Source organism: Nilaparvata lugens, chromosome 10 (genome assembly GCF_014356525.2).
Source record: "Nilaparvata lugens isolate BPH chromosome 10, ASM1435652v1, whole genome shotgun sequence".
Classification (NCBI taxonomy): domain Eukaryota; kingdom Metazoa; phylum Arthropoda; class Insecta; order Hemiptera; family Delphacidae; genus Nilaparvata; species Nilaparvata lugens.
Genome location: NC_052513.1, coordinates 34,853,558 through 34,873,552, shown reverse-complemented (window position 1 = coordinate 34,873,552; position 19,995 = coordinate 34,853,558). Strand labels below are relative to the sequence as shown.

At 35.1% G+C, this 19,995-nt stretch overlaps 1 long non-coding RNA gene across 1 annotated transcript in view; it reads left to right on the top strand.

The window, feature by feature from the left end:
- Positions 1–15,016, top strand: part of LOC120353360 — a 259,038-nt gene extending 244,022 nt beyond the window's left edge. The window contains exon 5 of the long non-coding RNA XR_005572305.1: positions 14,894–15,016. This is a non-coding gene — a long non-coding RNA (uncharacterized LOC120353360). The remainder of the gene's footprint in view (positions 1–14,893) is intronic.
- Positions 15,017–19,995: the final 4,979 nt, after the last annotated feature.

The window sequence follows — 19,995 nt, the reverse complement described above, 5'->3', positions numbered from 1 at the left end:
CGAACAGTCACACTCACACTCACACGCACACACCCAACCGCAACACCAGTCAACTCCTGGAGCCCAAAAACTTGTGCCTTAAGCGAGTACCTTTCCCTAGAAAAAGGAGGCAAATAGGGGTAGCTATCATCCCCTCTTCAGCCACCTCTAATCTAGATTGATTGTGTGTTCTGTTCAACCACTTCCTCCTCTTCCTTCTACTCCTTCTCCTCCTCTCCTCCTCCTCCTTCTCCTCCTCCTCCTTCTCCTCCTCCTCCTTCTCCTAATCCAACTACTTCTTCTCCTCATCCTCTTCCCTCTCCTTTTCTTCCTCTTCCTCCACCAACACATTCTACTTCTTCATTTCCTCCTCATCCGTCAGAACAGCTTCCAGTTGTGGATAAAGTCCTCGCACTGCTTAGCAGGAGAGTTGACTACTTACTTTCGTTTGAAACAGCTTAGTCCGATGTTGTGAAAAACACTCGTTTGTTCTATTTATCCAACTCATCGTGTATAATCTAGTTGATTGTTGTCAAAACGATCGGAATAATCCATTTTGTTCCCATATATTATTGGATAGAGAAATGAAATCAAATTTAATTATTACATTCAGTGTGTGTGGATGAATGGATAGGGATGAATATTATTAGATGAATTTTTATACAATTCTTTATTGGTTGATACAATTAATATATCATCAAAATGATAGGGAGAAACTAACTCTAGAAAATGAAGTAACTTTGTGTTATTCCTCTCCCAAATTAAGATAAGATTACACATAGTCCGAAATAGGTTGAGTAGATTACTATAAAAATAGTCGAATACTCGATTTGAATTTTTGAAAACTAATTTATTCTTAAGTGAGTGAATAAGATATAAGAATGAATACGTAGCAGTTAATATTGTTGTAGAAGATCAATATTCAAGATTGGTTTGTTGTGGAAAATCCTTAGAAATGTAGTGTAGCCCATTGGTATAGTCAGCTATTCAGAACCCAAGGGCCCAGTTGCACAAAATCCTCTTAAATTTTAATCAGGATTAAATGCCACGAGGAAGAATCAGAGGCTTTTCTGTAGAAAAAGCTTCTCAGATTGGTTATCGTGGCATTCAATCATGAATAAAAGTTAAGAGATTTTTGTTTAACTGAGTAAAGGACTTGAATTTTATTCAATAACGAAGATACTCTTTTCACGTGGAAATAGAAATATATTGCAAAGAGAACTTTGATTTCTAATTTTCATTCAAATACAATTAGCTCTGTACAAGAAAGAAGATATTCATTATCCATTGATCCATATTCAAACCAATTCGCATAAGACAGAAAACAAAGAATATTCTAGTCGGTCTTTGGAGTAAAGGAAAAGCTCGAAATCAAAATCAAATCATAAATCATATCATAAATCAAATATCGTTGGTTAATGGAACAATGTTATTGTGGAGTATGCTTAGAGGATGATTATCAGAGGTGAAGCTTGAAATTACTTGGATAAACCAGATAATTTTATAAATCACACTATTTTATGAGGTAGATAGAATGAATAAATGAATACTTCAAAATCTCCATTCGTTTGATTGTATGGTACGAGATTTTGCGGTATTTCTCCATAATTGAAAGAATAAGATGTTGATATTGTCGATAATGTTAAAGTGGTATTGACAATATCAACATATTATTCTTTCAATCTCCATTCATTATTATTGAATAATAACTTATTCTTAAACCTCCAATTGTACAAGATACATTGCTCAATACGCATACATCATATGGCTCATACATTATTTTTGTTATACTCATTGTTTTTCATACAGTGAGAAACACATAACATGCCAATATACTTATAGAGTGCTAGTGCTCTGTGACTTGTTGTTTTCGTGAAATGACGTTTCTGGGTCCCAGGGACCCGAGGGTCACAACTAACGTAACATTTTTCTTTCTTTCCAAATGCACATTTGTATGCAATAGTGATTGGATTCAAGCAGTCAATATGTTTATTTTGAATAGAGACTTCGAAGAATGTACAAATTGACTTCTAGATCTCTATTTCAATGACATTAGTGAGGCTGAAAATAAATTCATAGTTCAAGATAAGAATACTGACTCTGAGTGGGATGATAGTGAAACCAATGAACTTCAGGTGATCCCAGGAATACTAAACCTCCCTTAAAAGTGAACTTCATGAGACCTTACATATTTTTAATATTTCTAGTAGTGTTTCATGTAGGTTTTAGGATTTATAATAGTATTCATCACTATAGCTTCATAAGTCTTGCAAAGATTGTGCAACATGAAATTGAGGGTAGGGTAAAAACTACCCTAAGAGTGAACTATGACCTTCCAATTTTTTTCCTATCTTTCCAGTAGTGTTGCATGTAAGATCCATCATAGTATTTATCATTATACTTTTTTGTACACTTTATATAAAATAATAACCAAACGTTACTTTCCACTACCCTAAAAATGCAAGGTTTCACAAATTGATTTTTATAATCATAATAAAGATCGATTTCGGCTTTACCTAAGTGCTCAATGCGTTCATCAATAACCCTTGGACATATTAAAATCATAGAATAACATTACATCCTGAAATATATTGAAATATTCAATATGAAAGAAGCGGGTCCCTGGGACCCAGGGTCACGACTAACATCGGAAAAAAATAGTGTCACGACTAGAAGGTTAAACATTGTCATCCAAACTTGAAATGGAAATAAGCTTATAGTCATGCATGATTTGTACGAAATTATTATAAACATTGATTCTAAATTCGAACCATATTCAATATAATCATAGGGAGATAGATAGAGGGACTGATTAGAGTGTGAGAGATATAGTTAGATATGAAGAGAGTAAAATAGAGAAAAGAGAGAGAGTGTGAGAGAGGAACTAAGTTGAGGGATTTGTGTAAAGGAAGTAGAACCGGGGAAAGGCTAAGGACGCAATTTAGTTGAATAATTTAATGGTCTGGTTTTCTTGCAAAAGCGCGCAAATTTGGGGGGTTGACTTGGAAGGGTTGTTTGTTTTGGGAGAGGGGTGTTGGAGGGGGGTTAAACACGATAATGAACACCAGACTTGACTGGATGCTTGTCAGGAGTTGGACGATTGGCGGGTGGTGGGGGGAAGGGGGTTGATGCGTGAGCTGTGATATCTTTAGCTTGATCTCACTGTTCACTGTTTGCTTGCAAAGATCACAAATAACAGATTATACTTGTGATTCTTTGTTTTATTTTCTGATGAAAACTTGTGAATGTTTGTTCTATATTTTGATACAATTCATGTTTCACAATTTTATATCGATTTATGAATTTTCATCCATGCATTTTATCCATAAACTTTATGTTGGTAATAATAAATGCATAGATGTTTATTTCCCAAAAAACTAAAACTAGGTACTACATCAATTATAGAGAATATTAGATAGTTTAAAATTACACACAGTAGTTAGTTTCAGAAATTTCTTATAATGTTTTCTAAATATTTGGTGTTTTCTGTGTGGAAATTGTCCTACTCCACTATGGCGTACCATGTTTCAGAGTAGGTTTTGTTTATTAATCATGAGAGAAGTTGAGAACTACCCTTGGCTCGTTCACGTGGAACTCTTCTTTCAAATTTGACGATATTCTAGAAATGAAGAATAGGCTACGAAACTGATATAACTTATTTATGAAGTGATTCTTAGTTTCCTTATTTTTTAGTGGAAATGGACTAAATTTTAGAAAAGTGAAACCATAACCTTATTTTGGACTCTTGAAATGTTATCTAAATTTGGGAGAGAGATAGTACAAGGAGTATCCTTAGCTTTTCTCTCCCAATCAGTGCTTCTTTGTAAAAATTATAAATAAAAAAATAAATATTGAATTTATAAAAATTTGAGAGAGTGATTTAGAAATAGCGAGAAGTCTATATTGTTTTAACAAAATCTCCTTTCAGAAACATTTAAGGGTGAATCAGAAATAGCGAATTAGGTACATTATTCAACATAATCACCCTCACGATATTTTCAGAAACAGGGATATTGTTCATTACATACACGTTTTGAATTCATCAAATAGATTGTTATTCCTCTCTAATTTATGTAATAAAAACTACTGGTACTATACCCTTACAACGTACCTGTAATTATGATTAACGTACAAGATAAGAAATAATAATGAGAAGATCCTATTAAATATAAAAGTTGTTCCCATATTATGGTGCATTAAAATTATTCAAGCAATTACTAGTATAGTGAGGTCCACGTTATAATGGCAGTGGATAAAGATAGAAGAATAGCGATGCCGATTCTCTGCATTGATTAATTATATTTCTACACTGTCAAAAACTTAATTGGCATCGTTGTGGACCTAGAAAAGGATAGTACCACCGGCTTTGTCGAATAATAGACACGGATAGCAAAACCAGAGTTGATCAAATACTGTCATTATAACGTGGACCTCACTATAGTTTTTCCCACTGTTCTCAAAATAGAAACTCATCAATTTCCGACTATTTATTTATGTATTTACAAACATGCATACAGGTATGAGAACAACAGGCATTAAAGCTCAAAACTGTCCCCGATTCAACATCACAGAGTTCTTCATAAGTAAAATGAGAAAAAAAGTTGATGAAAAGTTGAAAATTGTTATTAAACATTTACTTTACATAAAATATCTCAATGTTATTATATTGTGATAGTGAACCATCGATTCCCAGGTAAAGAGCATTCAATTTACATTGAATTTCTCCGTTTTACTAAATATAGAAAACATGCTTGTTCGTCTTGTATCCAACTGCCATGTAACACAGTCTCCGTAAGTGAAATTTGATATTCACCTCCTACGAGACTGTTTGTTCTCATCCAGCAGTTGGGAAATATTTTAATGACGAGAAACAGAATCGGGCTCTCAGATTCGAGAAGAAAATGATGTATCCAATTAGGCAACGGCTGAGTATTATTCGACTTCATTTTTGGGAGGAGTTGGGAGAGGAATTGGTGGAGAAGTGGGATGATGATGAGGAGGAAGAGGAGGAGAAGGGTGAGGATGAGGAGGAGGAGAAGCAGAAGGAAAAGGGAGAGTATGAGGAAGATATGGAGGAGAAGGTAAATGAGGATTAGGGGAGGAAAAGGAGAAGGAATAGAAGGAGGAGGAGGATTAGGAGGAGGAGATGAGCAGAAGGAGTAGAATTTGATGAAGTAGGAGGAGGAGGTGGTGGTGGTTGAGAAGGGGAAGGAGGAGAAAGTAGAGAAAGAGGAGGAGGAAGAAGAAGAATCCGAGAAGTGATTGAGGTCATGCCTCTCCCCACTTCAACCTTAAAGTACACCTTACCTTAATATCTCAAGAAAATTAGTTTCATCCCAATTTATCCTTATTTCATTAAGATTTCTGAATACATTTGTATGTTTTGGGGGATTCCATGAGATCTTCACTAATTTTAAGAGGCTTACATGATGTTAATTGGAGGGTTTATTAGAAGATGATTGCTAGAAATGATAGCTAGAAATCAAGGAGTGCATATTCATGTAAATGATGATATTATAATCTCATTGAATAAAATGTATCATGCCTAGATTAATTAATTATGAAAGATGTATAGTAACACGTGTTATCGTAGGTATTGAATCATTTCAATGAATGAGTTCAGTGTTCTCAATTCTGCAGCTAATTGGTGAAATCTTCATACTCACAAACAAACCGCCGGTAATAAAAAGAGAACTTCAAGTGAATATATCATGGTTTGATCTGTTCCGAATACCTTCAGAGTTTGAACATTTACGTTGAGAGTTTGTAGGTTGAACATTGATTATGATTTTTTATCAGGGTTTGAACATTTACCTTTTAAGTTTGAAAGTTTGAACATCGATTATGATTTTTTATCATTAACTCTCTTCTGAGGCAGAAGTATAGGAAATTTTTCAATATTGTATTTTTTCTAATATAATATGGTTGGAAATAAATTTTGGAAGATGCATTTGTTCAAATGCTAATAGCAGAAGTCTTCGGGGTTATTAAAAGCATTTTATTTGGATTTTCGTTTAATAACAATTGAAAATATGGTGTTGAAATGTTATTTAGACTTCTATAGTCTATATCTTCTATGTGGATAGGCGTACTTCTCTTTTTTTATTAAAAGTCTTATCACAATGTTTTGTAATGGGACCACCTTCATAGTTTATCTATCACCTATTTCATCTTCCCTCTATTGTATTTTATTATGAACTCCAATTTTTCATGGTATACTTTCATGATAAGTTTCACTCCACATGGATGCAAATAACAAGTTTAGTTTGCTAATGTGATAATACTTTAGTTGATGTTGATGGCTCAATATGTACAATATTATTTTCTTCAAATATTTGTAATTAATACTGATGCGGAACTGAAAATAATTATTTATTTCTTATTTGATTTTATAATGTCAATTATTGTAAATGTTACCATAGGCAACAGCCTAGTAACAAATTGTCAATAAATATCTTACTTCTATATATATAGAACTATCGTCTTATAGTCTTCTATATTCACAGATCTTCATAAAACCAGTATCTCAATATCGAACAATAGCAAAATACTTGTTACAAGAACACAGTCTTCTTTAAATAAGAAATTCTCACTCAATCTAATTCAACCAGACCACCCCGTCATTACACCAAGATGCTATCTCTCAAGAAGGAATGTTAATAAGCATGTTTAAGTCCTCATCCTCTGCTAGATTTTATCTCATTACTCTCGCTTTTCACACTAAACTTTGTATTATTTTGCGATTTATTTTCGCGTGTTGGCAAGCTTTCAAGTTGTACTGCTTACGTTGAGTGTTAGTAGTTGATCCTAATTAACACACTATTAAAATGTTACTTTTTGACATGATCGTAGGAGCGATAACGTGATTTATTGTCCTATGTTAGTGTTGTGTTTGAGTATCGTAGTTTGAAAAATGTTATTTCTGCACTTGTCTTGTAAAAAACTGAGCTCCCTCTACTACTTCTCATAATATGCAAGTAACTATATACTCGTAATCAATTAATACCAGAGACAACTGATACTTACGCTTTCTTCTCTCTATGTTAATACTGAGTAATCAATACTTGTAATCAATATAGGTAATAATGTTAATATAAGTATAATGTTTTGTAATGATTCGTGTTTTCAGATAATGACATCTAATAAACATTCCCCACATTGAATAACTGACAAATTTGAATAACCGTTATTCATTGTACAATTAACATCGTATATGATGTATTAGCTGTCGAATGGAGAATATACATAATTATGCATATTATTTGATTTGGTTTTCAACTTTTCTATCTTCTAAATTCCTAGTTTATAAATATATTTTGGACTCAGAATTGGACAAAAATCATGAAGTGTAAACTTAACCTATTTTTGGACAATTTCTATATAAATTTGGGAAAGGAACAGTTTTGGGCTTTAAGCCTGCTGGTCGTTTCCCAATCATTCATAGTTGAGAATTATATTGTAGGTATCAATGTATGAATAAATAAATGAAATAAATAAAACTCAGTTAATTCGTTCAACATCAATTCTCTGTTTCTCTAAATCTATTAGAATTTGTAATCTGTTAATTCTCAAGTTTCAACAAACTTATGAGTGTGCAGAATGAATCTTGTTGTTTTTTATCAGGAAAAATACTGTACTCTGTGGCTAATAGTTTGATGAATCAATCAAACATTGATGGATAGCATCATCCTTGATATAATGATAACAGAATCTGTGTGATTGATATGAAGATTAGTGTCCTTGTATTGTGTAGATATTAATTGTTTGTTGAAGAAAATTGAAAAAGGTTGAACAAGGAAAGTGTTGAAGTGGAAAACAGGTTGAAGTAGAAAGATCGCCAACCCAGTCTGACCTAAAAACGAAGATATTTTTCAGAGGTTGCATCCTAAATGTGGCCCCACCCCTGAATCTCCTCCCTCTCATAGTGGAGCTACCCCCTCCCTAAAGAAACCGGAAACAGATTTCATTTGAAGGGTGGTAGGAAATGTCAGAGTTTTTCCGGACGCTGATGCTTTAGAGGTGAAATATTGGTGACTCATATCTTACACTACCTTCTCTATATCTCCTTGTTTTTTCCTTTTCTGTTCTTTCAGCTGCTGTTACGCTCCCACTCTCTTCTACTTTCTCCTTGTTTTTACTTTTCATAATTTTCATTATAGCCTTCTCTCCACTTGATTCCTTTCTAAGATTAATAATCAAATATCGGGGCACCGACCTTCGCTAGTTATTTTTATTTATTGATAAACAGAACACAGTCCTCTAAAATGATCGTGTTTATACTTCACAGCTGGATATATGTCATCTTATTTCGAGGATGCGATATTTTGAGTTTTCACATACTCACTCACTCACTTTTTACTATCCACAGCCGCTTCAGCCAAGGATGAATTATCCTTCCAATGTCGTTCAGCGAGTTTTCCCAAGGATGAGACCTGGTGCAATCGAATTTTCATATCATAAACCTACTATGTTCAAAATTTCGGGAAAATCTTTAGAGCCGTTTTCGAAATCTGTTGAACATAAATCCACCATACCCATATAACCATACAACCACACAACCACATAAATATATACAGAAATCGCTCGCTTAATATAATGGTGAAGGTGAAGACGGCATTAAGATTATATAGTGAGGTCCACGTTTTAATGACAGTATTTGATTAACTTTGATGTTGCTATCCTTGTCTATCATCCAACAAAGCAGGTAGTACTATCCTTTTCTAACTCCACAACGATGCCAAATCTGTTTTTGACAATGCAGAAATGTAATCAATCAAGGCAGAGAATCGACAACGTTGTTCTCTTATCTTTATCCACTGCTATTATAACGTGGACCCCACTATAGAAATAATTTTTTTCTATAATCTCAATGGCATCTTCCCCACACATTTTGATACAACCTGAAAAATCAGTTTTTCTCCATAATCACTAAATTTTCACTTTTGCTCTGTGATTTTACTCGTGTCTATTCTCTATCATAGAGCCCGATCTCACTGGGCGCCAAATACATTATGAAATGGTAGAAATAAATCTGAAATCTACTGAGTCAATTTGTATGCTGTTCATTCTATTCATTGATTGGTCAAGATTTATAATAGGAAGTAGCCTATTGCAGATAGCAGCTATGTCATCATCTGTTAGAGGATATTCATGTACGAGTGTCATCAATTTGGAGGTGGTAATATAGAAGATAGCAACGGTATCATCATCATCATCATCATCCTGATCGTCATCATCATCATCATCCTGATCGTCATCATGTCCAGCATCATCATCATCATCATCATCATCATCATCATCATCATCATCCTGATCGTCATCAGAACCATCATCATCATCATAATCATCATCATCATAATCACAATCATCATCATCATGATGATCATCGTAGTGCGACAGCCAAGTAGCCTAGTAGCAGCAGCTCTCAGATGAAAAGCTCTTTTGAGACGCTCAGAGAGTGATGGATGTGCCAACCTTCTCTCTTCTTTCTTCTTCATTCTCAACTGCTCTTTTCGTAGTGCAGTCGTTGTTTGTCTCTGGATCCTACCATCTAGGAAAAGAAGGAAGATGTCGTGATGAAGGAGGATGAGGGAAGAAAAGAGAAGGTGGATGATCAGGAAGTGGTAAGCCCTGCACACACTCATCAATTTTTGTTCGTACGATATTTTGCCGTCAATATGAATTCTATGAGATTAAATGGAGCATAACAAACATCATCTGTTAAATCCAATAGAATTCAAAAGGATAGCAAAAAATAGTAGGAACAAAAATCGATGTGTGTAGCTAGCCATAGTGGAGAGATGAGAAATTTGGATTTTAGACAAACGAGAAAATGAATATAGATAGATTGATGAATGGTTATCCTCAAAAATAACTAGTAGTTTTGTGAACAGTAGACCTCGCGCAGTTATAACGACGTCCCAAACCATTAGCACATCCACACTGATACACTAACTATAATTATTTGATCAGATCATGCTTACACAAGATTTAATTATCATATAACGCTTTCCGGAATTTAGCGCGAGAAAAACCAGGCGCCCAGACGAGCTGTTATAAGTTCTTTGCATCCTATTTAATAGTGCATAAAAATTGCATTCAATGAGGCATGCAATTTATAGTCTACACAGCTGCTAATTTTTCACAAAGTTACATTGAGATATTGAATCGCATGAGTCATGGCATGCAATTTATAGTCAACTCGACAGGTGATTTATGATGAATAATTCTATAGTCTGATTTTCACTCTAATATTGACGTATGAAGGAGGCTCCTTTTCCTTTCATATTATCCTTGAAATGCAAAATTTCCAAAACCTTGTATATACGTCGACGCGCAATTAAAAAGGAACATACCTGTCAAATTTCATGAAAATCTATTACCGCGTTTCGCCGTAAATGCGCAACATATAAACATTTAAACATTCCAACATTCAAACATTAAGAGAAATGCCAAACCATAGACTTGAATCTTAGACCTCACTTCGCTCGGTCAATAAAAATATCACTTTGAAATATGATAAGTAAAAAAGCAGGATGAAATACATTTTCTCAACTCGTAATATAATAATCAAAGTGGAAGGAGAGAACAGAGATTAAGGAAAATATCAACACATTGGAAGTCATAAAAACGTGAATAGGAGCAAAAAACTTAATTTCTAATTTTTTGGATAGTTTTGGCTCATTGAATGCTTGGATCAAAGGTTGCTATCGCAAAACTTCTAATTTTATTGAAAGATTGAAAGCTAAACTCCATTTTCATTTTCAGGGAAAAAAATGAATAATTGAAAATGAGAATATGAGGAGGACGAAAGTATAGGTGGAAGGAGATTGGTCAGAAAACCATTAAAAATCAAGTCCAATTTGATAGGAGAACGAAAACGTGCAGTTAGCGGAGAATATGGGAGCATGGAAAGATGAAGAAGAACGAGAAGAAGAAGAAGAAGAAGAAGAAGAAGAAGAAAAAGAAAAAGAAGAAGAAGAAAAACAGCAAAACAACAACAACAAGAAATAGGAGAAGAGTTAGGAGAAGAAGAAGAGAAGATGAGGAGAAGAAAAAGAAGAAGATGAAGGAGAGAGAAGATGAGGAGAAGAAGAAGAAGAAGAAGAAGAAGAAGAAGAAGAAGAAGAAGAGAAGAAGAAGATAAGAAGAAAAAGAAGAGGAAGGTGAGAAAGAAGCAGACGAAGCTTAGACACCAGTACTCTTTGTTTCATCCTCATTAAGTTTGAACGGGTGACCTGAAGCCTAGCTTAGTGCATACTTTCACCTACCCTTCACCCACCATTATCCAACTTCACCCAACCTCACCCATCTTCAGTCGTCACCTTTCTCCCACGCACGACCTTTCTTCCTCTTTCACGCACCCTACTTTCTTTCAGTCTCTTTCTCTCCATTACAGTGTTTCACCGCCATCCTGACAAACAAATCCTTTACATCCTTTCCCTTCTCTTACTCCACCTACTCCACCTATGACTCCTCATCCTTCTCCTCCTTCTAACCCTACTCCTCCTCTCAATCTTCATCCTTCTCATCCTTCTCCTTTTTTCGCTTTTCCTCCTCTCTATCTCTCTTTAGTCGACGACCTTTCTTTGCACTTGAATCGGTTCAGTCGACCCTGACTAATCCCTGAGTGTAACCTAACCTCAAAGTGTAATGTATCCGGTGATTTTCCGGATGCGAAGCTGTTGGTGACGATGAGGAAAAATGGGGGAGGGTGAAACTGAGTGGGAGAGAGAGTGTGAAGGTTACTTAGACTGAGAGAGTGAGTGAGAAACTGAAAAAGAAGAGGTGAGAAGAGTTCGCGGGAGAAATGGGGGAGGGTGAAACTGAGTGGAAGAGAGAGGGTAAGGAAAACTAGACAGAGAGTGAGAAATTGAAAAAAGAGGTGAGAAGAGTTGCGAGAAAGAGCTTGAAGTAGTTAGTGCGGAAGACGTCGAATGAGGAAGAAAATTATGCTAAATGAGAATGATGTCAGGAAAAATAGATAAGTTCATTTATTCATTTATTCGAGGACAGAATCACAAATCAAATAAATATGATTAGGAAGGAACAACAGGCTTGGCCCAAATCTATTCCATTCCCAAATTTTGATAAATTGATAAAATGTCCAAAAAATAGGTTATGTTTCTACTGTAAAACGTTCAAGTTCAATTTTCGTCCAAAAATATAATTATATAAGGATGGGAAAGATATAATAGATAAGGCGGAATAGGTAATCAGAGGTGATGTTAATGTAAAATGAGAGACATTAAGCATGATTTGATACTTGAAAAGAATAAACGTGTTAATTTAATGATGGACAAAATACAAAGCGATAATTCCTACAATAGTTATTTGTGCAACTAGTGCGCAAAGTGACAGTTTGCTGCAACGAAAGAAACGTTTACGCCCGAGCCGTAGGCGAGGGCGGAATGGTTTCTTGAGTGCAGCAGAGGAACTTTGCGCACGTATTTCACATTAAGTTTTTCCTACATTTACCATTGAATATGAAAAGTGGGTAATTATGGGTAAAATAGCCTGAAATGCATCAAATGTTTTTCTGTGCAATTTTATTATTGATAAAAACCTTAATTTATTGTCAAATTGAATAAAAATGTTGTCTTTGGTTATAATATCTACTTAATAAGGTGCTCGTTGCGCTTCGTTGCACCTCTGCTCACTATAGCAGCCCAGTCACTGTTACCAACTTCATTTTGATTTTGCTGCACTGTTGCTTCATATAACCTACTAAGTATTTTGCGTTGCCATGTTGCAAATCTGGAGTGCAGAAAAATTTTTCCCGCACTAGAGCAGAAAAGTGATTCTTTGCGTTCTGTAATCAGTGCAGCAATGGCCACTTTTCAACGTAACTGTAGGAAAAGAAAATTTCACAGGTCTGAAAATGTGACGTGTGTGGTCACGAAACCATGGTCTTGTACCAAATAAAACTGTAGAATTTGACAACATATGTGTGTTTTTATTTTATTATCTATATGCAAAAGAGATGAGATCCTAAAAAGGATGAATATAAAATAATAGAATCATCTTCAAAAAGATGGATGGGAACTTTGAAACTATCATCGTTCCTGATTTCGATAATAATTCTAGAAAAGTAAAAACCTATCTTTTATCTACTTCTACCTTTTGACTTTGTTAACACATTAACTTGGAAGAAAGAAGATTCGGGTTCCTCTCTTTCTCTTCCAATATTATTGTTTTCCAATATGCTTCTGATGAATGTATAAATAAAATATGGATAGATGAAAGTACATGTAGATGGGATTTTCCTTTTTTCAAATGCTAATGTCCTAATAAATATCATTATATCGAATTTTTCCAAAAAAGGAACCATTATAGTGGAAATAAGTGGTTTCATTATTGAAACGAAAATCCAAATTTATTAGAAAAAGGCCAAATCAATTTCATTGAATTGACAGCGTTTGGATTTTACTTATGTATTAATTATCACTATATCAAGTATGAATTATTCTATATCCATTTATACAATAAGTGTATTATCAAAATGATAGGGAGAGGAGAAAAAAGATAACCTTGTGCTATTCTTCTCCCAAATTCAGATAACACATAGTCCGGAATAGGTCAAGTCTTGTAATTCTTCAATTCACAAAATGTATTCTCCTCAAGTATTTTCAAAAAGTAGATTTTCAAATTTAGATGCTTCAAAACTTAACATAGAAGAAATATTTCACATTATTATAACTAAGATTATTATTATAATTCATAATATCTTGAAAGAACAGAGGAAACAAACTGTATATCACCAAACCAAAGATGGCGATCGGTCGCTAGAGTGTCGATGTTTTGGAAAAAGGTTGTGACTGTACCACAGAAATCGAAACGCAGAAAGCTGTAGCTTGTCAGACTCATTTGCACACCTACAGTCGAATTCCGCCTTTCACTATAACCTAACCTGTACAGGTTTGGCTCGCTTTTTCCCCATGGAAATTCAGTCGGTAGCATAGACGAGTGGTAGCATAGAGGAGTGGGAGCTTAGAGGAGTAGAAGCATAGAGTAACCATCAGGATAGGGAATCACTTGTGACATGTGCGAGTTGGCTGTTATCCAAGCTCCCTCGTGAAACTACCCCCTACTTTCTGTGCCCCCTTCCACCCCACCCTAAATTCTACCCCATCTGGTGGATTGAAATCTACTTAAAAACTGGCAGCATCCCTTGTGAATAACACTAACACGCTACGTATCTAAACTATGCTGACAGTTTGAAGTGAATCTCACGATGTATAGAGACCCAACCTCTTGGCAGAGGCCTGTGAAAAACGGGGCCAAAGTCAATGTACAAAAACCGCCAAACTGTTTCTTGAACGTGGTGGCTGAATTCATGGCTAAAGTTTGGGCGAAACAAATTTTAGTTGACCGATTTTTTCGGATTGAACACCACCCTTTATTCCATGAGGAGTATTTCTGCTGAAAATCTGTGTTATTGATCAAATTTGTATGAGCAAATTGTGATAGTGGATAGAGTGCTTGCGTAGAGATCCCGGGTTCAAACCCTCTCATTACAAAAGTTTTTTAACCAGATCACTCCCGTGTAATCGGATGGGCACGTTAAATTGTCGGTCCCGGCTGAAGTATGACAGTCGTGCGGCCCATTGACGGCTTAAATTATATATTCAAGCGGTGGGACCTTCCCGTAAGGGACTCCCCACCAACAAAGTCAACCTTTTTGATACTTAAACTGACAAAACTTATAGAAATTATATTTTCACTGTTCACTGTCTCAAGCAAATCCAGCTGTATTACAGTTTAATGTTCAAAATTCGAACTAAATTGGAAAAAATTATGTACCACTAAAAAATAAGGCCAGAATGAACTGATTTATTGTATTCCAACATTTCTTGTCTAATGTTTGTTTTGCATATGTTTTGCACATTATTCTAACATTTTTCTCTCTTTTCAGGTAAGTTTTTGCTTGGATTACCTATCGAGAAATAATGTGAATGTCACAAAGTAAGTTTTATCAAATCTTCCTATTTAAATTATTTTTGTCATAGTCATTCAATTTCAGCTGTTTTCCATGCATGAAATCAAGCCGTTAAACAGCTTTTTGCAGAACAAATAAACATATGATTTTAATTACAGAATACCTTAGACCAGTTATAGAATAGACACGCTGGGAAGTCTAGCCTCTGAAGCCAACATCTACTGCCAAATCCACCCATCTTGACGTCACAACAGTGACGTCACGCATCGTATGGAAAACTTTCAGATTGTGTCTATTTCAGATTCATGGTGTTTTTAGGTTATTCCTAGCTACGGGCAAAAACGATATCGGTTAAGTTATAATGTGTTATTTGATATCGGCTTCAAAGTTATAATGTGTTTTAAAAATAATAAGGTACAGTAGCCTACAAAACTAATTTATTCATACTGCATTGAGTTCACTCACATCATAACCAAGGATAATATTACAGTTACAACTTACAATATTTATGTGTATAAATTTCAACTTATGCATGAAAAGATATTCCACTTTTTTCCTAAAAATTCAGTTATATGCTGCGCAGGAGATTACCATTTTCATAAATAATAATTCCATAAAATTTATTTAATAAATAACAATGTGCGATGGAAAACAAGCTATGTTTAACAACAATGTAAGTTAAACACCACAAACACTTACACAACAAACTCAAAAAAGGTTTCTATAATTTCTATACGATGCGTGACGTCAAGATGGGTGGATTTGGCAGTAGATGTTGGCTTCATCGACTTTCAGTATGAATATACAATGGGCCGTGTCTATTTTATAACTGGTCTAAGCAGAATACTCTACTGTAATGAGACCATATGTTGTCTTTACAGTCGAGTATGCTTCCTAGTTCCGAAATAGGAACAGCAAAACTGCTACAAAAAGCCACCTTCTGCGCTCCAGATGGAAGTTTTGTCAACTTCCACAAAATTCCTTATTCGGAATTTGTAAACTAGGTTATGTTTATAGAATGCATGTAGTAACTTCAACACAAGCTTATAATGTTTTCTATTCCTCAATTATTCTTCTCTAGATTATATGACAAAAAATAGTGTACGTTACTTGGACGTGAATGTCTTTTGCTGTGCTCGAATGACATTCTAGTCTCGGCTAACGCCTCGACTGGAAATATCTTTCTCGCCTGCAAAAGGTCCCTTCTCGTCCATGTGACGTAAGATACTATTTCGACTTCTTATAATCTATCTCCCCACAAAATGTATGACTGGGCCCAGCTTGAACGACTATGATTATTCAATAGTATATTTCGCACCTAGGGCCGAAAATGAGACTTTTCCGGCTCGAAATCGGGTTTCAAGTCCGAGGCCGTAGGCCGAGGACAAGAAAAGATTGAGAGCCGGAAAAACATTTTTGCCCATGGTGAGAACGTTATTTTTCGCTACACAGAAAAAAAAACAATATAAATATGAGAATAATTGTTTATTAGGCACTTTCGAAAGCAAAACAGGAAGGTCATAGCTCTAGCAAATCTGAGGTAATCTAAATATCAGGAAATTGTCCAAGTATTTTTATTTTTTATTCTGATTTGTCTAAATAGCCTAAAATATTATGTTCAACTATGTAAGAGGTTGAGTTTATACTTTCTATTCTTCCAAATGACAATAAGATGATATTATTATAAATGTTTTGATTCTTGAATAATAAACACATATAATGAAAAGTTTTTTGATCAGCTGTTTTAGCACACTTGAAATTTGGCCAATCTGAATGTCAACGTTATCAATGCTTGTTGTCGACTTCGGAAGTTTAGATTAGAAGTTCTATCCTACTCTGGAAATCAAATTTGGATAGTTTATAATATATATCTTATCTGTATTTCATTCATCCAAATAAAATTATAGTATATTATTGCAGAATACTTTATTCAATTCTAGAAGCATAACTGATTTCGTTTCATAAATTATTTGTAAAAACGTTCAGCACCATGGATATTGCCCAAGTAGTTCCAAAATTATTCACCATGTTTCGTGATAAACGAAGTACTATGAGGTTTGAGGTTAGATTCTATTATACTCTGAAAATTGAATTTTAATAGTTCATAATATCTTATTTGTATTTCATTCATCCAAATAAAATGATAGTATCTTATTGCAATACTTTATTCAATTCTAGAAGCATAAACTGATTCCGGTTCATAAACCATTTTGTAAACACGTTCACATCAAATCAGAATCAGCTGACTTCAAGGTTATTTTACAGCCCTAGGGCCGTAAAACTTTTACCGGCCAGGTCAGAAAACAATCATTTTCGGCCTCCATATGACGCATGAAAACCAGCTCATTACATCCAAGTGGGGCGAAAAAAATATAACTCAATCGTAATATTATAACAACGAATTTACTTTCATACTTTACGTAGCCTACTTTCATCTGTCTGACTTATGAGAGACCTATCGATGAGTTCCCATGATAATAATTCTCAGGTTGATAATTTGATCAGCTTCATAAGTTGAAATGCCAAATTTGATAAGTGACGCAATATATAAGGCTGATAAGTGCCTCCTAATACACGAGTTTCATCCAGTTATCATTTCTTGTCCAGCATCCGATAACAACACTATAATTTGCGGGGAATCTCCACTCCTATACTGATCTTCACCTCCCTCTGTCGGCATTCCCCATACATAACATCATTACTTCCCATTTCAACCAATGCTCACAGATCAAAGTGGATTTCACCCTAGCGATGCCACTGCCTGGAATGCAATCGGCTGATATCGCAAATAATGGAATTGAACTCTGTGTAGTTGGTGGTAGATATCTTTTCCTTTCTCCAGCAAAACTCCTCTTTCTCTACAACTCTGTGTAGTTGGAGGGAGATATCTTTTCTTTCTCCAGCAGGTGTTCTCTTTCTTTACAACTCTGTGTAGTTGGAGGTAGATATCTTTCCTTTCTCCAGCAGGTATTCTTTTTCTTTACAACTCTGGGTAGTTGGAGGTAGATAGGCTATCTTTCCCTTCTCCAGCAGGTCTTCTCTTTCTCTTCAACCCCACGATTTGTACCTTGGTGGGAAGGAGAAGAAGGAGGGAGAGAATAGAAAGGAATTGCTGCAGCAATAATTGAAGCCCTTCAATTTCACACACTGCACTATCTTAACCTGACTCTTTTTCCCAAGGGCTGCTCACGGTCTCTACCTAAGTTTCTATACGATCTCTTTTTTTATTCTCTTCCACTTCCTTTATCACAGTATCTTTCTCTCTCTCACACACACTCTCTCTCTCTCTTCCTCTCTTTCTCTATCTCTTCCTCTCTTTCACTACCTCTTTCATCCATTTTTCTTCTCTTCCATTATGTTTCATCTTTTCTCTTGCTTTTATTTCTTTTCCACTCTCTTCATCACAGTTTCTCTCCCTCACACACACACTCTCACACTCTCTCTCTCTCCTCGTTCTCTCCTCTCCTCCTCTGGTAGAGAGTTAGTGGGAAGAATACTTCGAATATTCTTTCCAAAGAATGGACATTGATGTGTCCAAAGCTTCGCCAATTTATGTAGATGCATAACAATATTATCTATTCCATCTATAGTTATTACAAATTGTTTTTTTTTTAAATTATATACAGCTCAATGATTATTTTCTTAATTTATGTTTTGTAAATTCATCCATAATTTTGCTGTATTGTAAGCTATTGTATAAAAGTGTATTATAAGCCAGTATATATTGTAATCTACATAAGTAAAGTACTCAATCAATCAATCTCTATCTCTTTCTCTACCTCTTTCATCCATTTTTCTTCTCTTTCATTAAGCTTCATCCTTTCTCTTGCTTCCATTTCTAATCCACTCTCTTCATCATAGTCTCTCTCCCTCAAACACACACTCTCACACTCCTCGTTCTCTCTCTCTCCTCTCTCTCTCTTACTCCATTTCTATTCTCTTCCATTCTTCTACATCTTTTCTTTTGCTTCCATTTCTCTTCCACTCTCTTCATGACAGTCTCTCTCTCTTCCTATTTCTCACACACTCACTGTCTCTCTCTCTCTCATTTCTCTCTTATCTCTCTTACTCCCATTCCCCTTCTCTTCCATTCTTCTACATCTTTTCACTTGCTTTCATTTCTCTTCCACTTTCTTCATCATAGTTTATCTCTCTCTTTCTCTCTCTCACACACTCTCTGTTTCTCTCTCTCTCTCCCATTTCTCTTCTCTTCTATTCTTCTCCATCTTCCCTCCACATTTTTCTCTCTCGCCGAGTGTGGAATGCTCATCGCTCGTGTTTGTGAGCGTGTGTGAGAGTGCGTTTGTGTTGGAAAATTGTTGTAGTTGAAGTAAGATCGTTTTCCCCAAGGCAATACACGGGTCGATTCATTAGTTATTGCCTCTCTCTCCTCACTACCTGGTTTGCTATCTTTAATACCAGTTGTCATATTGATTTGTGATATCTATTATATACATTTCTCATGGAATTTGTAGTACATGATATTGATAAGCTGAGTGTCTCAATAATTATTGGAATGAATTTGGAAAATTTTGGAGAAGTTGGAATGACCAAGCTTCAAGATTGCAGTGAAGTCATTCTTCCATCTAAAACCTGTTAACACATAAAGGTTCGTAAAGATTTACGCGCCGCGAACATGAGCAATTCACTTTTAATCAGCTGATGCCAAGCTTTTTATATCTATATCTTATACCGTTTCTGTATAAATACAGATATAGTCAGCTGATTGAAAGTGAATTGCTCATGTTCGCGGCGCGTATATCTGTACGCACCTTTCCTTACACATCGACGTTTGTTCATACGATATTTTGCCGTCCTTATGAATTCTGACAGAATAAACCGAACTTGACAAACATCATCTGTTTGAAATCATCTGTTCATTCTAATAGAATTTATAAGGAAGGCGAAAAATCGTATGTGCGAAAATCGAAGTATGTTGCTAGCCTTACATCCGTTTCAAACGCTAAGAACAAGAGTAGTCGAATTGTCAGTGGAATTTACAATATTGTAACTAACTATATTGAATATGTTGAATCAAGGATCCGACAAATAATCCAAGTGATTGTTTAAAGAATTTT